Here is a 14,096-nt window from a genome sequence, read left to right as displayed (position 1 = left end):
TATGTTTTAGAGAACCTTAGAAACTGTACACAAGGATTACCGATTGTGCAAACAGAACACTTCATGTTTACGTAAGCCACTAAAGGACACACACAGTGCTTCCGAGCGGACAAACAGTAATTGAATGTAATGCGTGTGCCAGACGTATTTACTTATTTAGTTATTTAGTTATAAACGCTGCTCCTTGAAAGCGGTCAGAGGAACATATGAATTTGTCTTCATGACATTTTCGAAATGAGGCCGCCAGGAAAATGTAGCATTGTGGTACTGTGCTCCTAACCTGTCCTGCACATTTGTACACCTGCAAATATCTCTGTAACAAATCCAAATTCAACAAAAAATAGTAACTCGTGAACAAATAATGTTCAATTATCCATTGAAAAAACTGTAAATTTAATTTCAGAACATACCTTACAGATCACACGTGATCGGAACTACCTAAATTTGTATCAGCTCGTGCAACTATCGAAGTTACCTTCTTCCTGTTCATCTGCAATAAAATTGATGGAGTAACAGTTGCGCGAAAGTGACATGCAATAGAACAGAAGCAGGTAGAGGAATTATTCTTCACTTCCTGTGTAATGTTTACCCGGAATTTATCTTTGAATACGTACCCATAACTCGGGAGTGGTACGCATCCACCTGGGACCAGAAAATAACTTCACAGCTGCAGTCACAAAATAATGTACCGTCCCAGTGAATAAAAATAAAACCATGAGGTATCGCACACCAATAAAAGTCAAGTAAGTTTTATTCTTTCAAAATTTTGTATTTTAGGTGACATCGTAGTGCAAAAAAACTTAGCCTTACAGAGTTTCATTCTGAGTTCTCTTTATTCTAAAAAAAAAGAGAGAGAGAGATTGCTGGTGTCCACTGACGACCGATAGCGTCCCAAATGTGCTCAATCTGGTTCAGATAGGGCTCTTATGCTCCTCAAACCACTGTAGCAGGATTGTAACGTTATGATACGGATATTTCTCCTGACAGAAGATGCCATCGTAGTCGCCCAAGACTTCAAGAATGAAGGGATGCTGGTGACACGCAGTAATGTTCACATGGCCCACAGCAGTCATGATGACTCCAATTACTTCCATAGGTCCCACTGAAGTCCGTATGTATGTCCGAAAGAGCACAATATTGCAACCACCGACCAGGATCTGTAGCGCAATACGTCTGTTTAAGATGCCGTTCACCTGGGTGGTGGCGTATTCCATCACCAGCATCAATCTGGTGCAATAAGAGACGAGATTGATCCGATCACGCGAAAGGTTCCCATTGATCCGTAGTCCAATCTCGATGGTCTCGTGCCCACTGCAATCGTGTATGTCAATCTTTTAGGTTAACATGGGAACACGTATAGGTTGTCTGCTGCAGAGCCTCGTGTTCCACACCATGCGCTGAACCGTGGGTTCTAACCCACTTGTTCCAGCTTAAGCACGGTGCTCTGCCGACATATCTGCCACAGAACGCAGCCTAGACAACTTTACAGAGACGGCAAGCAACCGACCAGCTTCACGTTTCCGACATGCTCGTTCCCAGGCAGGGCGCCGTAACAATCAGCCCTTTGTCGAAATCCGTTATGTTGCTCGAGTTCCCCATTTACAGGCCGTATGATCGAACATTGCCCTAGTTAAAACCATATAAATGTTCTACAGTCAATATATATATATATATATATATATATATATATATATATCTCCCTTCACACAATAATACTTCTGTGGCTACTTTCTTATAGTACTTATACAGGTAAATGCAACTAGGGCAGGTCAATCAAACTGCGTCTGGCATGAACACAATTAGTAAATGTTCAAATCTACGTCTACTTCATCAATACTAGCAAGCTTTAATAAAAAGTCCACTCGTCTCTGCTCCGCTCACACACTTCCCTTACGTCATAAAACCGCAATGCCACCAGGGCGTTTTCGGTCTTGCTGTGGGCACTGCTTAATGTTTTGACTCATCAGTATACAGACACAAACCCTATGGCACAACGTAGAAGAAGACTTTAATGTAACGACAAGCCTTCGTAAGCAACAGATTTTAGAAACAAATCCTAAAGGTGAAAGAAAAACGTCAAAATTGCCGATTGGATAAAGTGCGCTCATTTATTGGACATCAAGATCCCGAAGCCTTGAAACTGAAGATAGATAGATAGATAAATGGGGGAGGCGAGAGCGAGAACGCTAACTACTACTAAAAACCTCGTAAATATCTTACACTAACAAATAAACTAAGACAAAGAAATCTTTCTTTTCACATGTTCTGCCATATCACGTGAAGCTCAGACATACTATATATCGTAGTTGTAAGCTTAACTTTTCGCAGTAGCTTATCAAACAAACACGCTCCGGCAGTTACAGGTCATTTGACCAGCATTCCTCATCCTAGCACGTGGCCAATCTATTTGTCATTGGGTGCTGCCTGTGATTCCTACCTCGTTCGTGGAAGTCAAACACCATAGTAAATCAGCGAATTCAAAATAATAAAACGAGCTCAGAAACTATCGCTATCTCTTTCAGTACTTCAGCAGCTTAAACATACGAAACATATCCGAAGAGATCGCCCAACCACGATAAAAAGCATCGAAGTTAAGAGGGACCAATTCCTGTTGCTGTGGCTCTCCGTGAGTAGCAAATCTGAGTTTGTGCGCTGCTGTACCACAAGTGGAAATTCTCTCTATGGGACTTGCAGTATTCAAGTATTCGAACGTGTCCGAAAGAATTGCTTGTGGTCCGTTAGCGTACAGACTCACGTTTCCTACAAAAGAAAGGAGTTATTCTGCAATTTCAATTCTCTTTGGCTTCTTTGGATGAAGTTTCCTCAATTTGCTGCTCAAGACATGTAAAAGCCCTCTAAGTTTGTATCGGATTGCTAAACCGTGTATACTGCAAAAATTAACAACGCTGCCAAATTGAATTTCCACTTTGCAGTGGAATAAGCCGATCTGAAATTTCACGGTATACTAAAACTAAACCGTGTGCCGGCCCTGTTCGAGGGCGACTCACGGCTTTATTCCACTTTCTTCATTAACAAACCTGTAACACTTTTTTAACATACATACTAACTTCGATTTCTTCTCGTTGGGCTTTGTACAAACCAGCAACTGAACCTCAAAATAAATAAAAGTTATACAATGTATGTAAACAGCCGAAAATTCGCGACATTATTCGACTACATGAATGGCAATCTATCACAGAAAACTGTGACAACAATCAAGTATATGAGCGGAGTATTTTGAAGGGTTACGACCCCATAAATCTAGCTCTGCGGAAGCCAGACAGATTTATTGGAGAAATCTTAAGGAAGGGTAATTCTCTCACGAACGAACTAGCTTACAAAATACTCATTCGAGCAATTCCAGAGGATTATTTTTCGGTGTGGGACACAGAGAAAGAGAGAGAAAAGGAGAGAGAGAGAGAGAGAGAGAGAGAGAGAGAGAGAGAGAGAGAGGGGGGGGGGGGGGGGGGGGGAAGCGCAATTCTGGTGGATCGCTAGTCAGAGAAACGTCTGATTCAATCACTTTTAGCACTTCCACTGCGTTTACTGTAGTAATTTCTTTCTTTTCCCTATTCACAGAGCGGTTTGCGAACGATGGTTATTGCGTTTACGACCCACAGGTATCGTTCTGAAACCTACGTTCGCTCCCGGACATCCTGTTCAGCAGTGAAATATCCCATGCAATGGAATTTGCACTTTTCAATGCCAGGTACAAGCATGACCTGTGCGACTGGATGGTTTAGCACCGTATCCAGTGCTGCAATATATGCAGATGCAACTCCTTTGCCGCTGCGAGAATCATGAACTGTCCGCTAGCGGCCGGCCGCGGTGGTCTCGCGGTTCTAGGCGCGCAGTCCGGAACCGCGCGACTGCTACGGTCGCAGGTTAGAATCCTGCCTCGGGCATGGATGTGTGTGATGTCCTTAGGTTAGTTAGGATTAAGTAGTTCTAAGTTCTAGGGGACTGATGACCTCAGATGTTAAGTCCCATAGTGCTCAGAAACATTTTTTTGTCCGCTAGCATCATGTTATTGGCCAAAGCAATCAACATATGACCTTTCACGCGAAAACTCACAGATGTTTACCTGCCAGAAGCAGGCGGCGTTTTAGTTGTTAATTATCGCCGCGCAAAAATAAAATTATGTAGTAATTTTTGTTTCAGGTGCATGTCTCCCGTCCTGACACACAATGAAATCTCCGCGCCGCAGTATCTTCAAACGCCGATAGGGGAGCCAAATTAAATTGCCGTAGTCGATTCATGAAGTCGAATATCGTGCGGTAAGTCGTTTTCTGTATGTAAAGGGGAAGAACAAAGCATCAGTACATGCTGATCTGGAGGAAACGTATGGCACTAATGCACCAATCATCATAAGCATCTGCAAGAGGGGCCAGTTGTCTCATAGTGAAATGGCCAAGTATCGAATTTTTATTCACTACTAAATTCTCACGCGCTTCTAGCAATGTGTGCCTGCGATTCTACTAGACCACAGATTTAGCATTGGAAGGATTTGGGAAATACTATAGCTGCTTGGTTGCCGCTCGGTTAACGGGAAGTGTTACGTTTTCTTGGCGCGGGGGCTGCTTCGGACCTGCGCAGGAGTCCCTTGAGTTGTAGTAAAGTGGCATTTTTTAAACTTATTTTTGTTTGCGTCCAAGACATTTTTCTCACTCATCCTAATCTTTTGTAGATCATATTTTTACTTCTCAATGTCATTCTCAAGTTATTGTTAAATTAATAACACTTTTGTGGAAAGCTCGTTGGAAACTGGATTTTATCATAGGAAGTATCTACGGTAGAAATGGTCAGAGGAAACCTAGATACTTCCCTACCAAATTTGGTTCTGGAGACACGGTACGATGCCAAATTCATCGAATCAGTTTTATCAAAAAGAGAAATTTTAGAACCTTGCTCTTCCCCTTCCTGGATAAATTCTGCGGACGCCCACGCACATGGTACAGTGGCTAGGTCGCGCAAACGGTTCCAATGTGGCCAAATAGGTCTGAAAGAGGTGCGAACTGGCAGATAGTGTCTCTGTGAAGAGCCGCGAAACGCAAGAGAAGTGGAGGCTGTCCAGTGGCGGAGATGCATCTGTTCCGTGATTACCCCCAGCTCATTCTACACAGGACACAGCGATACACGCTGTTTCGTTTATCAAATTTTGCCGCATCATCTCACGTTATCCGCACATGAGTCCCAGTGACTACTTCCTCTTTCCTCGAATGAACAAACCATCGCATGGCAGGCATCTCCAGGATGCCTGAGAAGATTCCCTATAGGAAGTTTCCCGAACAGACGTCTACAACCAAGGTCTTCATATAATTGTGGAAAATGCATCGTATTGAAGGGTGAATGTGTAGAGGAGGACCTACACCATCAGCAAGTCATTTGTCTCACCTTTTTGTTATCTAGGCGATAATTAAAACTTAATGACCATCCCTCGCGTTGTTATTCTGAAGTTGCCACATGGCTCTTCAATCTACCAAGAAACAAAAACGGAAAAAATAATTCATTTTAGGAATCGAAGGCATTTTGTAAGGAAATTAATTTCTTCCAATTTCCTTCAGTCCTGACCAGCTCTGAAAGCAAGAAATGCTCCTTACGGATATGCTTTAACATTACACATCGGTAGAAGCCTCAGCGGTGTTTATCAACACTGATTACAGAGGGAAAAGATTATGTGGTCGAGAGGACAGCAGAATGGAATGTCTGCTTCAAACCACACCCAGGCTCGCTGGCACGTCGATACCTCGAATCCCTACCCACGGCAGAACTCACCGAATTCTCTGTCACCACCAAGGAAATGTTGGGAGAGTGACTCAATACTTGTCAGTTTTCATATCTGACGCCATTTCGCTGACAGAAAAACTGAATACAAAACTGTCTGTTGTATGATTTCAGATAGTGGCTGGAAAGTTTTCTTAAGCTTCTGTAGTCTGCGTCCTCTAACGTCACAATGAATTTTTAGCTAAAGTAGTTCGCGTGTCATAATTTTCCCGTGACCCTGTAACATTTTGCTTATTTCTACGAAAATTGTAGGTGTTGTGTGTCAGGTACTGCAAATTTTTATTTATTTTTCTGTAACAAATATTGTTGAGTACTGTATATATAAGAATGATTGTGTTGCTTCAATCAAACTCAGAAAACCAAATTAAAAGAGCGAATCTACGTTTAACGTTATTACACTAAATACTACTAGTAAAAAAACTAGTGTTACTATTTCTTCTTTCTCATTATAAAGTGATTCCGGTGAATAGAATGGCTGCAAAAAATATATATGTAATCGATTAGCGAACAAAAAATATTACACCGATATTGTAAAGCCATTTCCAAGCGTAATTTCCGATAGTTTAGTTTTTCATCTACGTCTCTACTGCACGAGCGACCGTACTGCGTATGGCATAGGACACAGATTGAGGCTACATACGCCCTCGCTCTATTATACTCGCAATTGCTGTACTACATCTCTGTGCATGTCCGAATCTCTGATTCCATCGCCACGATGTGGTGCTAAAAACACTGCGTCTGAATGTTACGAGCAGAGCGGCTTTCACGTGGTTGAAGCCTTTTGTCGTGTCGCCCACTGGAGGTTATTCAAAAATCTAGCAGCGGTCTCATACTGAGCCAGGAAACCTCATAAAACCGCTGTTAAAATTATTCGGATATTTTAGTCTAATTTCAATCCCTGGTAATTTGTTTTTTATATGTCTTACACGTACTTCCAATTTTTAATTCTTGCTTTCCGCTGTTCAAATTTATGTTCTGGTTTTAGTTTCATCATTACGTCTTTCTAACTAAAAGATTCTGTAAGGCATCTTACAGTTCCCATTGAGGCGACAATGAACGTACAGATGTTAGTTCAGCGGATTTTTCAGGAAAACTGTTTACGTCCAACTGAACATTACACATTTAGAATAGTCACAATGTATCTCTACCATACGTCCTACTGCCTACTTACAAATGCAACGCAGACTGGAAAAAAGTGGCTGACCTTCGTTGCACAAGACGTTACATATTTTTAAAAATTTCCCTTCAATATCAAGAATTCGACAAAGGATGCTGAAAGAGCATCACGACTATACTGTCAGTTCCGTTATAACCAATGAGTTTATTTTACTGTACACCAGTCATGGTAGAAAAAAATTCCTATGATTTTAGTTTTGTAAGAAACTTCCCCTCCCCCTTACCACTGACCATGGACCTTCCCGAGGTGGGTGGCTTGAGCGCCGCAGCGATAGAGAGCCACACCGTAACCAGACGCAACGGAGAGGGGTCTATAGTGTGTCCAAATTGACCCGTGGTTAGCTCTACTGTGTGCCTTTATCATGTGTAAACTGTTTTAGGAGTAAAACAGACCACCATTCGGATTTCCGGGACAGAACTACTCATTAGTGATCAGGAAACTGGCATTTTATGGATTGGAGTGTTAGAGGATCTAACTAGTATGCCGAGCAGAGAATTTCAAAAGGGAAATAGTTAAGTTCACGTTAGACAAAGCGGAAACTTGTGAAGTTCCGTGGCAGGAAGTACAAGGCCTCTGGTCAAGTGAGTACAGGGCTACAAATACAACACCAAATAGGGTAATTAAGGAAAAGATACAATAATGAATAAGAAAATACGAATGTGGGTGAGCATCTGTTAACAGCATAATTAACGCAGTATCGTAGCCATGTTAGGTATGAAGCCAACATCCACCGCAGCAGCATAAGTTTATGTTCCAACTAGCTCGGCTGATGAGATTGAAAGAATGTATGATGGGACAAAAGAAATTGTTCAGACATTTAAGGGAGATGAACATCTAATTGTGATGGAGGTTCGGAATTTGGCAGCAGGAAGGCAGGTAGTAACTGATATGAAGTACATATCAGTTACTACCTGCCTTACGCATGGAACACGCCTATCTCACCACTGACTGCTAGTGTTAGACACAGTTGTTGTCAACAAGTATGGGCCTGAAGATGATGATGTAACAACATCGAAACTAGTCGCCAATAAAGCCAACATCTTAATACAGCTGGAGGAATTTCGTCATTTTGTAACATATATTTACACCGTAATCCATTTACGAATCCCTGAAGAATTCAAGTACAAGTTCTTAGGACTATCGGAGGTTCCTAATTGAAAGACTGTTTTGGCTCAACAATTTGTGAATGTTCATCTCAAGCGATTCGGTTCAGTATTTCCTTTCTTGAGGTGACAGCTAGTCGAAAGGAGCCAACGTGAGAGTGTCCACATTACGACGAATTACTGTTCATTCCAGCATTGCCACAAGACAGGTGAACCACGGTCCAATGATATGATCTCGTGTCCATTGCAGTCTTAATTGACTATGTCGCTGGGTCAGCACAGGAAAACGTGCGGTCGGGTACTGTGATGTCCTATACTCAACAATGTACGCTGAACGGCGTGCTCCGCAAAACTTGTGCATGCACGAGCACTGTACTCCGTCATCAGATCTGACACAGAAACCACCTATCATGTGCTTTACAAAGCAGGCAAGCACGTTCTGTGGACGTCCAACACCTTGTCACCTCGTGGTTTACCGTCCTTAAAACACTTTCCAGAGATGCTCAAGACAGTGGCACTCTAACAACCCTTAGCAGTTTCCGAGACGCTTACTTTCGCGCCATTAAGATCTAGCCTTTCTCAAAGTCGCTTATGTCGGCACATTTCCGCACTTGTGGCCCATACCGTCGCTAGAATGACTATATCCTTTGTGTTCGCTCCTTTTACACTCTTCCCCTGTCGCGTCACAAGCCCGATCATAATAGTTTGGCTCATCGGCGTATGTCTTGTAGCATCATATGGTGGTCGCGTCAAGGCTCAACATCGGAAGTGGCGTTTTTCTACTGTTGTTCATTTACTTACAATATTTCTATCTCTACGATCACCGTCGCAACTCTCACAAAAGCTATCATACGGTACCAATAGGCTATTTCAGAGCGTCATTTTACATAAAACGTACCATAAAAATTCTATAAATTTAAAGCGTATCTGAAACATTTTACAGTTAGCAGTTTCAACAAGAATAGAGACAACTGTTCAAGGATTTAATAATTATTTTCGAATCCATTTAAAACTGTATTCTATTTCGACAAAAAAGAGACTCGCAGCTCATTGGCACATAATTGCAGAAAACAATTTTAAAAAAAGATGGGTAAGCAACAGACAGAACAACTGCATGATCACTTGGGGGCATGAAAGCTTCTACGTCGTTTATTTCATGTGAGAGCATTTCATAAAATTTGAACACGTTTAGTGATTACGAGATCCGTCCAGCAGGAAGTTCCACAAGTGGGACTTATGTAAATTACTACAGAAAGCATAGTCGCTCAAAGATTTAAGAAGGGGCATTTGCAAACGGACAAAGCTTGTGAACTACTTACCTACATACATTTTACAACACGCGAGTCCAAGTCCGTATGGAACAGTGTTCTCTTAACGGTGACTGCCGCCTTTCACAGCGCTAGTAATAACTAACGAATTAGCAGCAACATCGAAAGATATTACACAGAAGACACTTTACAGACATGGGATGTAAGAGGTGCTTGCAAAGAAAAAGGAAGTACCTCTACATTTTTAAACTATTTGTTGAGTAAATATTTAGATACTATAGCTAATTCATTTAATAATTAACACTGGAAATCGCAACCTAACCTCATGGCCATCTCGTTGCTACAAAAAAAAAAAAAAAAAAAAAAAAAAATCGTCGATGCTTTCTCTTACAAATAAAAATGCAAAGGATGTCTTCCACCTGCTGATGGTTTAACCATCGGAGCAAGCAGTGAAGTAAAAATTCTGCGTCATTAATAAAGTTATTTATGCCCGAAAGCAAGTCGGAAATGGTTTGTGCCAAGGGAAAGAAAAACGAACTGACTCATTACTGTTTGTAATTTGCCTATCTTAGAGTACATGAATATAGGGCGCTTAGTGCAAGGGCGAGATGGGACATGAAAGTGCCCCAAGTGGAAACTTCAAATGGCCAAGCGTTTAGGAAATAAAAGGAATTTTGATACGGATTCATCACCAAGTGCACCTTATCAATTGTCCCTATAACAATATATTCAGGAAGCGGCGTTTGGCTCAGCGGTAAGAGAGCGGATTCGTATTGAAAGGGTCGTGGGTTAGACTCCGCTCAACGGCAAATATTTTTGTACTTCTTGGCAATGTGTACAGTGCTGACATCACAATCAATCGCATCATCATATAGATTATTTTGCATTTCTATTTGCACAACATCAGCATGGGGCGTCAGTCTTTAAAACAAGCGCATTACCTTGCAAACTTGGGGTTGTGAACGGTCCGTAAGGTGCAAACACGAATAACCGTATACATTGGCTAATTTGTCCTTGGAGGCGTGACGGCACAAACAACACCAGCCCCAACGACGCCGGCCTGAACGACGTGCAGCTCCTTAAATGCCGCTACCAGACAACAGACCATCCGTCACCATACATTCAGGTTCCGTGTACGTACTGTGCTGCCGATTGTATACTGTGCTACGAGTACTGGACTCTCTCTCGAGGATACTCGCTCTGGAAATGGTTATTTTCACGCTTATTATGACCCTGTTTTGAACTGGTATCGCTGTACGTATTGTGAATTTTGCCGTTGACGTGTGCCTTAATCGTCAGACGTCGTCTTGTTGTATTGATTTACAATAGTTAAGGGGCAACGCTAGCCAAGTAACTCATTCACCTGCTCGCTCTTGACCGGGTAATGTGAATATTGCGAGATCTGTGTGCGAATATTCTGGGAAATATCGCAATCATTGCAGACAAAACTGTACCGTGAGAACACTGGAGAAAAATACTGTGGAAAGACCGAAAATGTCGGACAAAAGTAAAAATCGTAACATGCCTGGAAAGTCGGTAGATAAAGAGCAGGATCCAGAAGATAATGGCCTCCACAGCGATGCGTCAAAGCATTGGTTGAAGACGGCGCTGGATTTATGTATACAGCATTTGACCGAAGAGGATCTGACCACATCAGAAAGTTCCACGGTAATAACCGGAGAACACATTCAAATGGCAAATAAAATACACCAAAGAATTCTAGACATTTTATCAGAATATACGTTTGTATGCGACGAGGAGTTGATTCGGTTCGGCGACGTCGCCGAGGAATGTGAATATGCACAAGTGAAGGGTGACATTTCGTCAGGTGATTACTACGAATCCAAAGCCACAAAAATGAAAGAAGATCCAGAATCCGTTCCACTGGATTACAAAACAATGGCGGTTAATCATGCAAAAACACATTAAAAGAGGAAATTGAAGAGTCTGCAAACAAAAGATGCATCTCGCTTGAAGCATATGCGGGATTTGAAAATTTGGGAAGAACACATTAAACAGGGTGGAATTCTGAACGACAAATACCACACAATTGATTCCTGGACGTATGATCGCTTCGTAGAAGCACGGAGCTGTAACCAGAAGTCACTACCCGAAACTTGCAACAATGGGCACTTGTTGCTGCGAGACAGTTTCCAGATTTGGAATTCAAAGCTTCAGCAACGTGGGTCATAGGATTTAAACAAAAGCATAAAATTTGTCGGAGAAACGTTACAAAATTTGTATCAGAAAGATAGAGTGCTACTACTGAGGAAACCTTTGGTGTGGCAGAGAATTTTCCTCGCCAGACTCGACCTCTTATCCCTAACTACGACAAGGACTTTGTTAACACCGATCAGACAGGTAAGGCAGATGGTTTATTTGTCTACGTCAATTGGCATACTCTTTGCACTGTCACTTATAATAGGTTTGAATTCGTATATTCTATTTCCAGGCTGCCATTATCAGTCGACATATGACCGAAACCTAGAACACCAAGGATCAAAAGTGGTGTGCGTGAAACGAAAGGATATGAACAAAGTAACACATTCTATGCTATGAGCATTTCATGAAATGCTGTGGCCACATATGCCTACAGGAGAGTACTGGCTCTTTTCGACCAAGTGGTAATAAATCAGTAGATGCGTCTGCAGCAAAATGTACAAATGTTATCACTTTTTGAAGACCCTGTAAACTGACAACAGACTAGTACAAAAAAAAAAAAAAAAAAAAGAAAAAAAAAAAAAGATACTTAATTGATGTGATGAAGCCTTACGTGCAAGAGACTAAATGTCTTCTGTTGACTGACTTGTGGGGAGGACAAACAAATCCACAAATATACGACGAACTGTTCCAAGATGAAGACGGATCAGGTAAAAAATCTTGTAAAAAAAAATCAACACTGCACTTACCTCATCGAGAAAGAAGAAGAAGAAATCACTTCCCGAGAAGCTTGCATCAAACTACATTCCACTATACATCACTAGCAATCCTCGCACGTACACAGCAACATGCAGCGCTACGCGCGGTTCGCTGCAGGCCAGTGCGATGAAAGAAGCTGTTATTGTACGGAGACATTAAAAAAACCATCTCACTGCAAAAAGGCGGCGTTTATAACGTGCGCAAGATACGGTCAAAATTATTGCTTCCCCTGTTTCTTTTATGAATATCACCCCGGTATATGTAATTAATCAACTGCAAAAGAATGGATGTATTGATTTATATACACGACGTTCCCGTGTACACGTTAACTACAGTCCATTTTTAAATTTTTGCAGTCTCGCATTTCATCCTATGCCTATATTTTTGTGCTTACATATATTAATAAAATAACCTATATAATGTTGTGGTTAATTCTGATGTCAGTAGGAGCACAAAAATAATTGCCACCGGGCGGAGTCGAACCTGCGACCCTGTCAATGCGAATCTGATTTCTTTCCGCTTTCTTTATCTAATTTTGTTCTATATTGTTCGTTAAATTTGTTCTGGGCGGACGTCTGATGACAACCATTTATGTTCTTCGTTGATCCATTCACTCAGTTTTCTGTTACAGAGGGCAGCTAACCCTGTGACCGAACACGCTGAGCTACCGTGCCGGCGTCCGCTGAGCCAAACACCGTATTATCAATACACTGTCACAGGGACAATTGATAAGGTGCACATGATGATAGAGACCCGTATCAAATTTCCTTTAATTTTCTTAACGCTTGGCCATCTGGAGTTCCCACATGGGGCACTTTTTCTCACCACGCCCTACATGTACCATAAATTTAGATTAATTCGGCGATGACGAGCAGGCGTCCTCTCCTTGTTAGTCCGTCGATAACAGTTTTCAGAAAAGTGTTATATGACGAAATCTTTAACGTTTGGGAATACATTAGGACTTAGTACGCGCAGTGGGCTTTGCACCAGTGCGCACCGTTCGCATTTATGATATCGTAAGCACGTAAATGTACATCAAAGCTCCAACTAAAGCCTGCGTGTCAAACCATGGAGACCTGCCAAGTTAACTTACGTTCTATACTATGGTGAACTGTGGTTATCTCGTATTGAAATATTGCTAAATACTTAAACCAGTGGAAAACGCGAAAGAGGCTTCAAATCTGATAGGACACTGCAGCGCGTGGCATTTACTACTCATTTACTCCAAAAATACTGTAACATACCCTACTGAAGAGAAGGAGGGTCGTACGATCCAGTTATACGTAGTTTCGCTTCCCACTGATGGGCGAAAGCTGAGTACTGAAAGGTTAGGTACGAAATACATTTGACTGCGTATGTAATGTTGTTCATTAGTCTGCCCACTGAACTTCAAACTTTCAAGATAGGTTCAAGCTTGTCACACAGACTAATAGGTCCTTCACTATGCATAAAATATCAATAACAATAAAAATTCAGTTACCGTAAATTCCCCTCTGGGCTGAATCACATACTCCTGGGGCGTCGGCCCTACAGGATCGTGAGAAACTCTCCTGTGGAATGATGTGGATAGGAAGGAAAGATTTAAGCTGCATACTGCAAAAGAGTGTGTGCCCAGGATGCGAGTTCTAGTTGCTTACTGCAAGGCTCCAGTCTGCCAAAAGAATGCTGTTGTAATCTGTACCATTAGTTCATTTCTCTGGGAGACAGAGTGACAAATACTGTGGGTCATCCTAATCACTTAATGTTTCATATCAAAAATAAAAGGGATCAAATAAAAACCCTTGTTAAAACAACACACTGTACCCAACCCTACTTCTCTTCAGAACCATCGAAGTCACTGAAAAA

General features: G+C 41.7%; 1 protein-coding gene across 4 annotated transcripts in view; it reads right to left on the bottom strand.

The window, feature by feature from the left end:
- LOC126468704 (synaptosomal-associated protein 25) overlaps nucleotides 1-14,096 on the bottom strand; it is a 411,734-nt gene that overhangs the window by 137,409 nt on the left and 260,229 nt on the right. The window lies entirely within an intron of this gene.

Source organism: Schistocerca serialis, chromosome 1, assembly GCF_023864345.2.
Source record: "Schistocerca serialis cubense isolate TAMUIC-IGC-003099 chromosome 1, iqSchSeri2.2, whole genome shotgun sequence".
Taxonomy (NCBI): domain Eukaryota; kingdom Metazoa; phylum Arthropoda; class Insecta; order Orthoptera; family Acrididae; genus Schistocerca; species Schistocerca serialis.
The sequence above is the reverse complement of the archived record's forward strand: the minus strand, read 5'-3'. Positions and strand labels throughout refer to the sequence as shown.